Genomic DNA, 14,380 nt, shown 5'->3' on the forward strand with positions numbered 1-14,380 from the left:
CCAGTGTTTTACTATTCTTTCTGAGGGAGTACAACGTAACCCTTCCTCTAGGCAAATCCTTGGAAAAGTTTTTATACGTAAACCTCTCCAGAAAGGGTATTAAAGGGTAATGAACATAATCAGACATTCTACGCTATACGATACAGGGTAAGTCAAAAGTCAGGTTACATAGGAAGTTTCCCTTGTCTGTTTCCTGGTGCATGGATCGGTCACCGTGGTCCCGTTGAGTGGCCTCCGCTGTCTCCAGACCTGACACCAATGGATGATTTTTCCTTTGGGTCCATTGAAAGGAGCTTGTCTACTCAGTTAAGATTCAGAACATCCAGCATCTGAAGGAACGCATTGTGTAATGTGCAGACATGATTATACCTGACGTTCTGCAATAGGTTCTGCAGAACCGGAAACGTCGCATGCACAAATGCATTGATGTTCAAAGTGCACAAATTGAAGATATACTACAAATCCCTATAAATCCCTATGTAACCTGACTTTTGATTCACCCTGTATAACTACGTATGTTAAACATGTAATAAAATGTTTGTCCATAGATGGCAGTGTCGCTAACTATCTTAATTTACTCGATATACTTCAAATCAAAATGAATTTACAGGCATTTTTATCTAAATGAAGTAAGGACGAATAATAACTTTCCATGAGATATATTCACTCATATCTAAATCTGTGGCATAACTATGTACATTTAAAGATAAATGTTTTAATTCCTTTTAGAAGAAATTTGCAGAATTGTTATGATACTGCTGCTGAGGAAAATCAATTTTGTGAATGTTTCTTTATTTTGGCAGTGGATGGAAACACTTTTTGTACAAGTACAAGTACTATTAAGCGCCTGGTAGAACTTCCAAAGCAAATTAAACACAGTTTGTAGTAGCTTTAACAGTATGAAAACAAATCGAAAGAACTCAACGGAGAAAAGTATGTATTTTGGCTTATTAGAAGATCGATCTTTACAGCATTCAATTGACGCAAAAACTGAAATTATAATTTCACGGGATGATCCAAGCAACAGAATTTCTTCCTGTTATGAAAATCTCGTTTATCACCCTTTTGCGAAGTGCACGGTGTAAAACGGTGGGAGTAAAATTGGGCTGCATGTCTTTAAGGAAAGAGTTCAAATGGGGCTTAAGAGAAACAGGTGACAGAAGTTTGAGATGATGTAGTATATTGCAGTGTAAATGTTGACCAGGAACACAGGTTATAAAACATCTTCGGTTTTTCGAGGATTCCTTCCAAGAAATTACAATTAAGTTTTTATTTATCTTGGAATGAAAAGGAAGTTAAAGGTACTTTCAATTGATATTTTTATGTTTCTGTTAAATATTTTTTTATGTCAGATATAAAAATTGTATAGACCATCTATCACGCTTATATTGAAAACGACACACACACAATATCTAATATACAGTAGCGGCGAGTGGGTCCTAAATCTGGGAGGGCATGGACAGTTTCCTTTTCTTGGTAGAAAATACTTAGCAGACCCTAATCGCCATCATGGCTATTATATACGAGGGCAATTCGGAAAAAAACCTCCGTTTGGTTATCAATGACATACATTCGTAGATACAGAACTTGTATTATATACATTTGAAACTTACAACATGACATTACTTTTCAACATAATCACCATTCAAATTGAGGCACTTGTCATAACGTTTTACAAGGTTTGAAATTCCTTCTGCAAAAAAATCTGCCGCCTGGGAATGAAGCCACCTGCTAACAGCATCGTGAAGCACATTGTCAGTGTCGAAGCGGTGCGATGCAAGCCACTGTTTCATGTGCCTGAAGAGGTGGTAGTCGCTCGGTGCCAAATCTGGGCTATAGGGAGGATGACCAAAAACATCCCAGTGGAACTGCTCCAAAAGTTCTTGAGTACGTCCAGCAGTGTGCGGGCGAGCGTTATCGTGAACCAACACCACACCGGAAGTCAGCATGCCCCGACGCTTGTTCTGGATGGCTCGTCTGAGTTGTCGTAATGTTTCACAGTAGACTTCTGAAGTGATGGTCGATCCACGCTCCATTAACTTCACTAACAGTACATCTTTCACATCCCAGAAGACTGTTGCCATAACCTTTCTGGCAGACAATGTTCGCCGAGCCTTTTTGGGTTTCTTTGGTGAGTGCGTATGTCCCCACTCCATTGATTGCTGTTTGGTTTCAGAGTTCACGTACGACACCCAGGTCTCATCGCCAGTCACAATTCTGTTAAGGAATTGTTCTCCTTCTTCGGCATAACGCGACAGAAAGTCCAAAGCAGAGCCCATTCTGTTTTTTTTTGTGCTCCTCCGAAAGGAGGTTTGGAACCCAACGAGCACAGAACTTGTGGTACCCCAACTTTTCTGTCACCACCTCGTACAAAACAGTCCGAGAAAGTTGGGGAAAGCGCAGAGAAAGTTCCGATATCGTGAACCGACGGGTTTCACGGACAGTTTTGTCAATTTCCTCCATGAGTTCGTTGCTGACTACAGATGGGCGCCCACTTCTTGCCGCATCGTGCACGTCGGTTCGTCCATCTTTAAACATGCGACACCATTCACGTACGACACTGTCACTCATCACGTTTGGTCCGTAAACATCACACAGTTCGCGATGAATCGCAGCCGCCGAAAGATTTTTCGCACACAGAAATCGAATTACGGCACGCACTTCACATTTGGCGGGCTTTGCTATTGGAACGTTCATTTTCAATTGTTGTAACGGACGAGTGAACTGCAACACAACCTTCTCCTTCCACTGCTCACTGTCTACTGGACTACTGCACATACTGCCACAGGACTGACGTCGCTCTTCCCGGACATTTCTCGCGCATGCGCAAACGGAGTTTTTTTTCTGAATTGCCCTCGTATATACGAGTATATATATGTATCTTTGTGTGTATGTGTGTCGTCCCAAATAAAAAAATTAATGAAAAAATACTGTGAAATCAAGACTATTTATTTAATTATCGACTTTGTGTACATGGCGAAGTTAAGACTTTAATTAATTCTTTTTCCACTTAACCATTTGCTTACATCTGTTACATCTATTCATCTATACAAAGTATATATATATATACCTAAAACTTTAAAAGTAAGTTTTAAATCTGAGTACTCGCTTTTTAAATTGGCATTACCTGTCTCCTGCACTGAAATCCTTTCTGTACGTGTCTTCAGTGAGGTTTAGATTGTATGATTGATTGATTTAGTTTATTTTACTTCGGGTTTTGTGCCTCTTGGCTAATTTGTGAAGATTGGGATGAGTGATGAAATGATGAAATCGATGAATGGACATTCACAAACAACCATGCCCCAGCGGGATTTGAACCCGGGACACTTGGGGTCGCAGTGCGATGTGCTAACCACCCGGCCACAGGGTCTGGCACTGAGGTTTAGGGAAAGAACGTTTACTAATATATATATATATATATATATATATATATATATATATATATATATGTGTGTGTGTGTGTGTGTGTGTGTGTGTGTGTGTGTGTGTGTGTGTGTGTGTGTGTGTGTGTGTATTAGTAAACTTAATTAATGTATTGCTACACATTGTACGTATTAACCCATGATTTTTTTTAAAAAAACTGGACGATTAATGTTTTAGAACACTAATCAACAAAGCTTACGCATGTCGTGTACGTCAGAGTGTGGTAAGTCAGAAAGCACTAGAGACAGAGACTCAAAATTTGGAGAATTGATACTCATAAATAGTATCTCAATGCACCATAAATTTCGTAGTTGTGAGCACCTGGTGACAATTAGCACCATTTAAACTTCAATATCTCATAAGCTAATAACCTTGTAGATCTAAACTTTACTTGTTTGAAAAATCTTCCAAATTTGAGTTTGAAGAAACAAAAATGATCTCGTCCGGTCTTTTGGGTAGAGACATTTCATTTTCAACATTTTCAACATTCATCTATCGATATCTCAGAGACCAGGTTGCAGACACGGGCCTGCAGAAGGGTCAGTCCCCCTTGCAAGTGGATTTTTCAGTCACAAAATGATATATTTCACACAAGTAATTCCATTTCAATTATTAAAAGGACTAATAATTACAAGTTGGCTCCAGGAACTTACAAGACTACTACGCTTCATTTCAAAAATGTTGTAATTCCAAATTCAAGGTCTGTTTAAGAGGAAGAAGCATTTGTTAAGAAATGAAATTACGCTTGACCTTCTCTGAAAAGTATTCTGTGACTAGACTGGAGCAAAAGGCCTCAACTGTATCAAATATAAATGTGTCAACTGTAACAGTCCGCATTACAATACTAATTGATTACTCCTTAACTATCTCAGACAGTGATAGTGACGACACCAGAAGGAGGGCAAAGGGTACACCAATCCGTCCCTCCCCTCAGCAAGTGAGAACCTAGATAAACACAGTGTGCTCATTAAGTATTTTTATATTATATACTTCTGCCTCCGCACTATATTTCACTATTGTATTTAACGTCGAAAATTAGGTAGTCATATCCTTATGACCATGATAATAACTACATGTAAGAAACAATATCAAGCTAAAATAGTTTATTTTAGTATATAACAAGATATGATGCAACCGTGAGCCTATAGTCCCATGCAATTATAAATTAACAATCCATATCTGTACCCATCTGCTTGGGAAACATGACAATATACTACACCTCAATTCTGGAAGCCGGCCTGGACATGGATATTTGTGAGTGACCATTCATCAATTTCATCATATCATCACTCATCCCCATCTTTGCAAATTAGCCAAAAGTGGCACAAAAAGCGAAATAAAATAAATCAAATCAAATCAAGATCAATTCTGGGACAGTTTGCTATAGGCTATCTTCTACCCTGAAGATGAGAGTGACGTTTGCTCTCAAAAGCTAGGAAACTGTTCCAGAATTGACCTGGTCGATAGACTGAGAGAATTTATTCATCATTCGTCGCCAGGAAAACTTCAAGACTAAATAAACATCTTTTTTTCCAGTTGGTTGCAGAAAGTCCATGAATTTGCTGTAGAAGAATATCTTGAATATATCATTCTACATAACTTGTAGGCTACGAGATATCTCTTTAAATATTATGTAATGTGGTTGTAGCTTTATAGTGGCTCACACCGCCTATTCTTTGTGGTTTCTAGCCATCGGTACAGCTTTATTTGATCATACTTCTCCATGTCTTTTTGTCTGCAGCCTCGTTGTTGCTTACGACACTTGTGCTATGCACTTTCACTTTCACTCGTGATTTGCACCGTGGGAGGGGTATCCTGGTGGATATGTTACACTCTTAACTCCCTTATCTGTGCTTGTTGTTTACATGGGCATGCTGTGTTTCCGTGCGAATCTATACAGCGGCCACATAGCGGGTGTTCGAGGCTTACTTGCCAGGGTTGGGATTGACACTGGAAATGGAATACCTAGCCGGAGTAAGGTTTTGCATTGAAGAAACAGATGCGTTACTGTTTGGGTGGTTTCTCATGGGTTTCTCCGCATTGACAGGAATAGAAGTTGTGGGCACTGCTTGTATTCTTGCCAAGTGTTGATTCACGAGAACGTGACCCATACGCTTTTTCAAGGTGAACACCATCACTGCCTGAGGTAGTTTCATTGACTGATAACACAGACAAAGGTAATAGGCAGACATTGAGTTCAGGCAGCAAACCTATTGCGGTTTCTGCAAGAAGTTGGTACATCCTCCGCTTGGAGGCGCCCGCTTTCACTTCTGGTCAATCTTGCAAACAGCAGATGGCGCTGGTAAATTTCGAGCAACTGGGAACTACGCGGGATGTGTGTTTGCAAGGAATGGTAAGGCGTGACTATGTCATGTACTTGCAGGCCCACTGGCGTACGCGGGGGTGGGGTGAAGGGGCACAGCCCCTCGAAATTTATAGAAAATCAAAAAAATCAAAACGAAGGCAGTAATGTAGTAAAAAAAATACCTTAAAATAACTTCCCATAACCATTTTTGTGTTTGAATAACTTTAAAAAGAAGGTTTAAAATGGTAATTGGAGCTCATATCTCATGAAAATTGAACACCCAACGGGATATCACCGAAATTGATTTTCGGTGATGCATTCTAGGATCCAAAGTTTGTCTGTGCTGATTTGGTGTTTGTCTGTGCTGATACCAAGGTTGTTTTGTACCGATTTGCGTGTACCGCTTGTAAGTGTTTGTGTCTTGGACTTCGTGTGCACACCATTCGTCAAATTGGTGTTGTATTTTTATAATTACCCCTAGGAAGCAAGTCTGTGTAACGCAATCGTAATTGGGTTACGTATTCGCGAGTTCGGGCTTGCTTTGCGTATATGACTACTAAGTCTCAGGAATCCATATATTGCTGGTCGTTATCAGGAATACTGTTGAGTGTGTAACAATAGCTTCTTTTCATTGTTAAAGTCAGAAGAAATCTTAAATTTGCCTGATAAACTAAATGCGGAAAGTGGTAAGATAATGAAAACGTTGTATTGGGTAAAGTTACGTGACATATTTAATTGGAATCATAGACGCGAATGAAGGAAATGAAAGGAGGTTGGGGTGGTTGAACCCCCGCCTTGGAACATGCTATAATTGCCTACCTTATCACTAATTTATATATATTCATTTTTATCTTTCTGTTATTTTCTTTTGCAGATTTTCACCTATCATTATCCCCCTCTCACTCCTCCCTCCCCCTTTCGTTCTTTTATTTATCTTTCTCAAGCTTTCGTTTCTCTCTCCCTCTCTCTTTGATTCTTTCTTTTATTTCTTTCACATTCTCTGTCTTTCGAAACAATACTTTCTAGACTTTGTAGAACTTCTCTCTATCTTTCTTTCATCTCTCTCTTTACCTATCCTTTTTACTCTATTTATATACATGATATATATATATATATATATATATATATATATATATATATATATATATATATATATCCTTCTCTCTCTCTCTCTCTCTCTCTCTCTCTATGTGGTATGCATGGGCGTCGGGAAGGGGGGTCGAACGGGTCGGTGGACCCCCCCCCCCGGAAATTGACATCGTTCATTTCAAGATACAAGAAAATCGAAAGTTTGTTACTCTTATTGTTAAGAACAGAAAAAAAAGTTAATTTAGTTAGTATCCGAATAGAAAAATCAAAGTTAAAATGCATTGGATCGAAAACATGAGTGAAAAATACACAAGCAAGGTTATATTCTACCATTTCATCCAAAGAACAGATGATTCCACAGTTTTCAAAATTCTAATAATTACAGTTGTAGGCGAGAGGTCACAAAACAAACTTTATGAAAAAAAATTCCCTTACATTTAAAGCCTTTTCTTGGACGAGACGTGCAAAAGTTAATATCAAAATGCATTTCAAATACTAACTGCATAACATGCAAAAGAAATAAAGGAAAATAGTTGTGCTGCTATTCACTCGTTTGGTGGATCGAGTCTCTACGTTTACATAATAATAAGAATAATAATAATTATTATTATTATTATTTCGAATAAAATTTGTTTTTATTAGTTTATAATATTTATTATTGTATAATTACATTTATTTTTTCTGATATTCAACTTTTATCATTTGCCCGACCCCCCTGCAAATATTTCTGCCGACGCGACGCTCATGGTGGTATGTGCTTCATTAAAAACTTTTCTAAAAACACACTATTAAATGTGTGTCTGTATGTGTCCCTTTTATTTTCAGTTTTCCTAATGTAATGCAGTTTCATAAATGTATAATGAAGGCACAGTTCAAATTTTGCATTTTCTAAAGAAGCTTTTGCACGATGCATTACTTTTTATGCATGCTAAAATCCTAACGGCTTATTTATTTTTTCATAAATGCTTCTGATCTTTCAGACGAGTTTCCACAAAATGTAATTCCATAATTCATTAGCGAATAAAATATTGCGAAACATGTCTGAATTAGTGAATTTGTATTTAGCTTCAGCAATTAGTAAGTATATGTTTACATTTGAGAATAATAGAAAATGATTGGACGTGCAATGTGCACTGTTTGGTGAAAGATGAATTCTGGGTTGAAGTCAAAGGCTTTCAGTGTTCAAAATGTCCATCAGCTATTGTTTGATTTCAAAAAAGCATATGATTCGGTCAAAGGAGATAAATTATATAATATATTAGTCGTGTTTGGAATACCTAAAAAGCTTGTTAATATGATAAAAGTATGCACCAGTGAAACAGAAAGTAAAATTCCTGTGGGTATTAATCTGAGAAATTTTACAATTCATGATGGGTTAAAACAAGGAGATGATATAAATACAATTAAGAATAATGCTAAAATATTTTTAAAGGAAATAAAGAGATAGGTTTGAAAGTTAACAAAGAGAAAACTAAATATATGCTTAAAGGCCGAAACCAAGTGTTAGGTAATAATCAAAATCTAATTATTTATACAGCTCGTTTGAACCAGTTTCCAAATTCAAATACTTAAGGGTAATACTAACAAATTAAAATTATATTAAAGAGGAAATAGAAAGTAGGCTTAATTCAGGAAATGCAAGTTATTTTTCTCTTCATAAACTTTTGTATTCTCGATTTATATCTAAGAAACTAAAAGTTAAAATATACAAACCAGTAATTTGGCCAGTAGTATTATATGGATGTGAAACTTGGTCCCTTACATTGAAAGAGGAACATAAATTGAGAGTATTTGAAAATAATATCCTTAGAAAAATATTTAGACCTAAAAGGGATGAAACAGGAGAGTGGAGAAGGTTACATAATTTAGAACTACATAATTTGTATTCATGTCCAGATATTATTAGAATAGGTAATTAAATCAAAAAGACTTAGTGGGCAGGCCATGTTGCACGAATGGGAGAGGAAAGAGGAGTTTACAGGATTCTTGTTGGGAAACCTGGTCGTGAGAGACCAGTAAAAAGGCCAAGACGAAGATGGAGGGATAACGTTGAGATGGACCTAAAGGAAATCTGTAGGGATGGAATAGAGTATATAGATCTTGCTCAGAATAGGGACAGATGGAAGCTTGTGTTGCTGCAGCCATGAACCTTCGGGTTTAAGAAGACTAGAGAGTTAGTTAGTTTGGCTTTCAGTGTTCATGTGTTCAAAATACTGATGGTCATCGTCCTTCATTTGTCTGTATTGAATGGCGACCCAGATTATGCAATCTCTTGAGGGATTCTGCGCCATTCAACTCCCTAATTAAACGTAGCACCATATCCACGGGAAAATGAACCGCTTACGTATCTTGAAACTTGATCTACATACAAATATGCCAGGGACATAGCCGGTTTGTCTTGTCAGTAGGTGAAACTAAAGAAAGTTGACGTTGAGAGTTTGTAGTAGAAGATGATGTGCAAATCTGCGCATGCTCAAAATAAAAACACAAAAGATGTATGAGAGGTTTCAAAGTCGCTTTTCTTCCATTTTGTATTATTCGCTACGATAAGAATAATTGTTGAAAGTGGATTCACAAAAGAACATCCATTGAGTCAGTCCTGAATCAACTGCGCCATTAAAATACAGGGTAGTTATGAATTATTGAGCACATTTCAAGGATGAATAAAAAAGAATAAAATAAAGTACCCATATTTAGTTTTTGTCTTCAAGAGACAATGTTGAATAGTTTTATTTACAACACGCACAATTTTTAAATAACCGATTCCCTGGCTACCTCAATTTCCCGACATAACACCTCCGGATCTCTTTTCTTGGAGGTTTGTCAAAGACAGGGTGTACAGATCATGGCATAGTCCTCATAAACTATTTAATTACGCCGCGTGTCTATTACTGAGAGTCACTCTTAAACTTTACTGGCCACTTTACTTGATTTGCCCCACCCCATAAATTTCACCTTTTCTTCATTTAACGGATTTAATATGGTGCACCTTGTAGCAAAAGTGACTTGGAACCAGTAAATGAATTACTAAGGAAATATATTTCTCCCTCCCCTCTGCCTCATCGCATATATTGCAGCATGGTGGCATGGTATAAGTTTTTCTTACATTTATTTTAGAAATATATGTACAGTCACCGGCAATAAAAGCAGGACACCTAAATCGTGAAATTCTCGTTTTCCTGCCAGGCGTTGTGTGTTGCATAACTCTACGGAGATGGTAGAAGTTGCCATTGAAAATTTGCCATTAAAATCCACTTATCGCCGTAAAGTTAGGCAACACACATAGCGCCTTGCAGGGAAATTAGTATTTCAGGATCCAGGTGTCCCACTTTTATTGCGCGTGACTGTACACGTAGAACTTTATATTATGCTAAAGAAAAATCCTATCCAAAATTTTGATCGCACTGTCCACGCCACCCCTTCCCTTGTATGCACGCCTGCTACATACAAGAGGAAATATGTAATTATATGAACAACGGGCCCAATTAACAACATAATTGTAGGCTACGAAGTGGACATAACCACGATAATTGTTTTTAGACACTTCTGAGGTAGACTCAAACCCGATAATCCATCTTGTAACTATATCACACACTCTGTAAACCTTCTTTCCGAGTCTGCAACGTTAACCAGCCTGTGAGCACACGACATATTTCTTCAAGCAAAGAGCTGTACCCCCTGCAACGAAGCCTTCCGCCCTCCTTTGGCGCTGAAATTGAAATCTCGATCTTACGAAGATGAAAGTGTCCGTAAGTGCAGTTAATTACGGAGCAGAAATTGTCCTCGGAAAGCTACCGACCAAGTTGCATTAGATATACCAAAGGGAGACCTATTTCTGTCTCTGAGATTTAATGAAGTTCTCAGTTTCCGTCTCTCTCTTCTGGATATTGCTTTTTGCTGTTAGGGACCAGGAAAAAGTGACAAAGGAATGTTTTAAATTAAATTACCAGCATTTAATTTGTTTCTCTTGCGATCCCAAAGACAATGCGAGAGACGGGAATTTTTTTCCAAGAAGCGAATGTCAACTGCAACGGAGATTTTTTTTTTATTCAAAATTAACTTCGAGAAATTTCCAAAGATCGTTGAGATGAAGAGACTGAAAATTACAGACGCCCTGAATTTTTTCAGTAGAATTCGTAATTTCATATTTCCTGTATGTCTACAGCGCACCTTAGTTGGATTGGATTGAACTGAAAACTGTGGGTGAGTCAGCACTTAGGTTATTTTGCACCCGTTACATTATACGGTGCTCAGCCCCTTGGGTCGTCTCCCTTATCGCACAACACGGGTCCTCCCCGATGGCGCAGTGGTATCGTCGTCGCCTTGAAATCAAGGTGTCCCGGATTCGATACCCGGGGGAGGCACATAGTGGTTCGGATCTCACTTTAAGCTGTATGCCCATTCCCGATTAACCTTACTGTGCATAAAGTGGACTTAAAACACCAAATCAATCATTATCGCACAACCTTTCGTTCTGACGTCAGATGATTAATTCCTATGTTATTAGGTTAGGTTTGGTTCTCTTAGCATAAGTACACTGTAAATGTATTTTTATGCTAAGAGAACTGAACCTAACAAGCCTAACCTAAGAACTTAGGCATTTATCCTAACAATGAAAGTATTTCCCGGTGACGTCAGAACGCAAGGTTGTCCTCACGTTGTGCGATAAGGGAGACCCCCATCCCTCTTACCTTAAGTAAAATAAGCACTTGCCTGAGGACTAAAATATTGTTATCTGGGTTAAAAGCTGAGGCTGTAAAGCGACACTCAGCACATACAAGGATAAAACACAGGACAACACACGCACACACGCACACAGCCCTTCAGAGGATTAGTGGTCTTGGATCTAGGCGTCAGAGCCTCGTTGGCCTGCGAAAAGCAGTTACCGGGGTGTACTACGAGGAAGTGAGGTTGACATTTGGGTGCCTCACCAGAAGGTCTATGCTTACACGCCCATTCCATACTAAGGATGGGCCCCGAATCATCATCAGTTGCCGCCTAAAGTACTCGTCCTATTTCACCCGTGAAATCTCATTGTCGCATGTTGAATTGGAGGTAAGAGGTTGGAAGCGTGACAAGAGCAAGCAAGATGAGGATGAGAGATGATAAGATGAAATTTACGAAGGAGCATTCACAAAGAACATTCATGCCCAGGCTTGGATTCGAACCAGGGACCCATGGCGTCGTGGCGCGCTGTGCTAACAACTCCTGCACGGTGGTCGGCGAAATGCAGTTGGAGTATTAGATGTAACCATCAATGTTATGGGAGTATTGCAGCCAGAGCCAATTGTACATTTGCAATGTTATTTATTTATTTTATTTATTTATGCTAGTATTAGCCTGCTGAAAAACAGCTGGCTGGCCTTAGTACAGCAGTACGCATACATGTAAATATATAAAAGTCATAAATTTATAATACAAGATTGAATGATAAAGATGTGTCTGTACAAAAGAAATACTAAATACAATAAGAAGTACAATAAAATAAAAAGTATACATGATAAGTACATTAAAATAGGCCTGATGAATGATTAAAATACAAGTGATCTTTAGGCTCGATGGAAATCATTATAATTCCTATGGAGTCATGGCAGAGGAGTGATGGCTGACGGTACATCGGAGCGTGCGGTTTCGAAGACGAAAATTAAAACAACAGTCTCCAGAGATGAACGCGGACTGGCTTCCGTCGAGGACGGCAAGGAGGCGGCCGGCCAGGACGGCCAAGTGTCGGGCAGTGTTGTTAGAAATTCCGAAAGGAAGACGAGACGTAAAGTTGTGTCTAGGAATCGAACTTGTCCAAGCGCGTCGGGAACTCAGCAATAGCAGACCGCGAGTGTCTTAAGTGCCGAGTGCGAAGGTGCAGCTAAGGAAGATGAAGCGATGCCCAACGGTCACAACAACAGCGACGAAGAAAACGACCCCGAAACAGCCGAACTTGCGAAACTAAGGTGCATTAATGAAAGTACTGAAGTGATTGCCGAACGCGAAACCAGGAGGCGTAGACGATGTGCGGATTATCCGGGATTAGCTTTCGGTTCCTCTATGTTCAGTTCGGACACTATGGTGAAGTTTAATATTATCAAGAATGAACTGCACAATATTATGAACACTCAGCTGAAAAGGGTTGAGAGTGAAGTGGCTGCCCTCAACCGTCGTATCCAGTTGTTGGAAGAGAACTTGGAGCGTTCAGAGGAGAAGTTGTCCACTGCTACACAGAAATTGGCAGAAGCATCCCAAGCTGCAGATGAGTCTGAACGGATACGGAAGGCTCTGGAAAACAGAACAAATATGGAAGATGACAGAGTGGCTATATTAGAAGCACAGTTACCACAACCTAAGTTAATTGCTGAAGAAGCAGATAAAAAATACGAAGAGGTCGCACGTAAACTGGTCATGATGGAGCAGGATTTGGAAAGAGCCGAAGAAAGAGCCGAACATGGTGAATCGAAAATCGTAGAGCTTGAGGAAGAGTTGCGTGTTGTAGGCAACAACCTGAAGTCACTTGAGGTGTCTGAAGAGAAGTTCACTCAGAGGGAGGAGACATTTGAGGAGCAGATTAAGTCACTGAGTGCGCAACTTAAAGAGGCTGAATCCCGCGTTGACTTCGCTGAGAGATCAGTTCAGAAGTTGCAGAAGGAGGTGGACAGATTGGAAGATGACCTCCTGGCCGAAAAACAAAAGAATAAAATGCTACAAGAAGAGATGGAAGCCACCTTGTATGACATTCAAAATATGTAAACCATCACGCATGTAGAGAGGAGAAGCGTGTGTAATCCCCAGATGATTTGATTGTTGCGAAAACGCAGTATAAGGTCATTAATGACGACTTGGATTCTGCCTTCGATGAATTGTATGGCATCTAAATTAGTGTCATCTTGTGTCATCGCAACTGCACTTGCACACACTACCACTGCTGCTACGCTGCTTTTTTCTTCTGCTAACCTGCACCACGAGTAGTATACAAAAATTATGCACATTATTTGATTTTGCTGTTTCTATCATGTGCAGAGCTGTTATAGTTGTTGGGAGCTTGTTGGCATTTTTCCCATCCTGTTCTTTTTCCGTATCTTTATACGCACTCACTGTAGTCTTTATTATTGATCATTCTTTACAGATGAATTGGTTCATGAGAAGGAGAAATACAAGTATATCTGTGATGACTTGGACCAAACCTTCACTGAACTTACAGGCTCCCACACTTATATAATAACCTGACTGTAAATACCGATATTTTCTTGTCAGAACACAGTTTCCGACAATCGCTAAGAATGTACGTGTAACAATTTCTTTTTTTTCGTCTGCCATCTTGTATAGTCTTGTTTTGTTGTTGTTATTTTTATTTTTATTATTGTTTTTATTTTCTTCTTGTTGCTACAGTTTCAGTATAAAATGGTCTTTCAGTACTGTATCTGAAACTTTAAATAAATAAATAAATAAACTCATTATATTTATAATCTGTAATCTACATGTTGTCAATAACGACCCCTTTGTTCGTGCTCGATATGGTAGCTCGTATAGATATTCTGGATAAAAGCGTTGGAACGGAGTAGCAATCTTCTAAAA

At 38.9% G+C, this 14,380-nt stretch overlaps 1 pseudogene; it reads left to right on the forward strand.

Moving 5' to 3' along the window:
- Nucleotides 1-12,697: 12,697 nt before the first annotated feature.
- On the forward strand, nucleotides 12,698-13,811 carry LOC146000540 (tropomyosin-1 pseudogene; annotated as a pseudogene).
- The last annotated feature ends 569 nt before the right edge of the window (nucleotides 13,812-14,380 follow it).

This window comes from Lepisma saccharinum, chromosome 16, assembly GCF_977018435.1.
Source record: "Lepisma saccharinum chromosome 16, izLepSacc3.1, whole genome shotgun sequence".
In the NCBI taxonomy this organism is placed as follows: Eukaryota; Metazoa; Arthropoda; class Insecta; order Zygentoma; family Lepismatidae; genus Lepisma; species Lepisma saccharinum.